The 2,074-nt window shown below is 32.8% G+C and overlaps 1 non-coding gene across 1 annotated transcript; it reads left to right on the top strand.

Moving 5' to 3' along the window:
* The first annotated feature begins 1,546 nt into the window (after window positions 1-1,546).
* LOC116565916 lies at window positions 1,547-1,653 on the top strand. Its single transcript, XR_004275655.1, has one exon. It is a non-coding gene; the product is annotated as a U6 spliceosomal RNA (small nuclear RNA).
* The last annotated feature ends 421 nt before the right edge of the window (window positions 1,654-2,074 follow it).

Raw genomic sequence — 2,074 nt, 5'->3', positions numbered from 1 at the left:
TGGATCTTCTTTAAAAACACAGAGTGGTTAAAAGTTTCATAAGTTTACTTCTGGAAATCCCTACAAAATTTTGGATTCAAAATTGAAATCTAGTTAAGATAGGCTTATTCTTGGCCAAGAAGTAGGTAAATGAATAAGAACAGGGAAGGATGAGGCTTAGATAATACAATCAAGTATATATCATCTGGTTTCAAGGAGAGAATCTAAGGCAGGGTTTATTTTTTCTTTAATACATGAATCCCTTTGAGAAGATTATGAAAGTTATAGACCTTCACTTTAGAAAATCACACAAATTCACATATGCAAATATTTTTGTATAATTTAGGAGAGTTGATAGACTATTTTAAACCCATAGCTGCATGTGAATGATAGCTCTTTTAAATTCCATTCATTGGCTGTTGACTGCAGGAATCTTTTATCTGGAAGGATAGATAGACTACAGGTTTTTCCTGCAATACTCCATAAATATCATTTCTATCATAAGAGTTTCTGATAAGCACTGAGAAACCAGCTGAATGTGTATAATTATAGAAAACACTTGAGCAGTTGATTTCTTACTATAGAAATCAATCAAGAAGCACAAACAAAACTTACAAATACAACTTTCTTATTTTCACAGAGTGGGCCATAGATATGCCACTTGGCAAGGTGAAATTATTATCCAGAAACAGTTCTGAGTCTACTCCAGCTATGAATAAGTGACGTATTAAATACCTACCATTTTTACTCGAGTGTTTCTAAGTTACCTTTGACCCTGACAACATTCAAAGCAGATTATTTTGGAAATTGTGTTGACTAATGAACCTGCAATGGGGAATTGCTAAATGCGCAGAACTTTTAAAAAGATTTCTGTAGTTTTTTTCTTGTTTAGGTTTTATACAGCTTCACAGGAAACATTAAATATTATCAATATTCCACTTTAAATATATTATTATGCTGTCTTAATGAATTGTCTTAAAGAATTTTGTATTTTTTTCTTTAGTTCTATGAAGAATAAAGAATACATTTTTTTTTGTTTTAGAGGTTATTATATTGACATGTAACTGTAGAAAAGTGACATGAAATTAGTTAACATAATGTTAGCTTTAGAAGATATATGATTCAACAGTTACTCATTATAACTTAGCAGGAGATTTTTTTTATTGTATTTTAAGGTTAGTATATTTTCTTTTCTGAGCTCAAACATTTTAGCAAGCCCTTGCAAAGCTCATGGTCCCTAGGCTGTTAGCCCAAAGAGTCCATAAAGCTCATGGTCCCTAGGCTCTTAGCCCAAAGAGGCCATTTGATAAAATAGTCCTGGTGAAGTGATCATAAGAATCTACCTGAACTATGGGATTATTAGATACAAAACAATCCAGAAAAATGTAGTAATCCTTTTTATTTTAGTATTATTGATATTAATTTGTTTTTTTTTTCATGAAAATTATATGGCATGACCAATTGTCTGTTGAGGACATTACTCACTCATGGCAATAAAATTATAACATGAACATATAAAAGGAAAAGATAGAGAGGCATGCATGCCGATCTTCAAAAATATACTGTAGTGCTTGCTTTGGCAGCACATATACTAAAATTGGAATGATACAGAGAAGATTAGCAGGGCCCCTGCACAAGGATGACACACAAATTCATGAAGTGTTCCATATTTTTAACCCTTCAAAAAATCAATAAATCCAGGAGCTGGATTTTTGTAAAGATCAACAAAATAGACAGACTATCTGCCAGATTAATAAAAAGAAAAGAGAGAAGAATAAAATAGATGCAATAAAAAACAATAAAGGGGATATCACCACAGATTCCACAGAAATTCAAACCATCATCAGAGATTATTACAAACTCTATGTACATAAACTAGTAAACCTGGAAGAAATGGATACATTCCTGGACACTTGCATCCTCCCAAGACTAAACCAGGAAGAAGTCAAAACCCTGAATAGACAAATGACAAGGTCTGAAGTTGAGGCAGCAATTAAGAGCCTACCACCCAAAAAAAGCCCAGGTCCAGATGGGTTCACAGCCAAATTCTACCAGACATACAAAGAGGAGCTGGTACCATTCCTTCTGAAACTAT

This window comes from Sapajus apella, unplaced genomic scaffold (genome assembly GCF_009761245.1).
Source record: "Sapajus apella isolate SASKATOON/1434 unplaced genomic scaffold, GSC_monkey_1.0 scaffold41, whole genome shotgun sequence".
Lineage (NCBI taxonomy): Eukaryota > Metazoa > Chordata > Mammalia > Primates > Cebidae > Sapajus > Sapajus apella.
The sequence above is the reverse complement of the archived record's forward strand: the minus strand, read 5'-3'. Positions and strand labels throughout refer to the sequence as shown.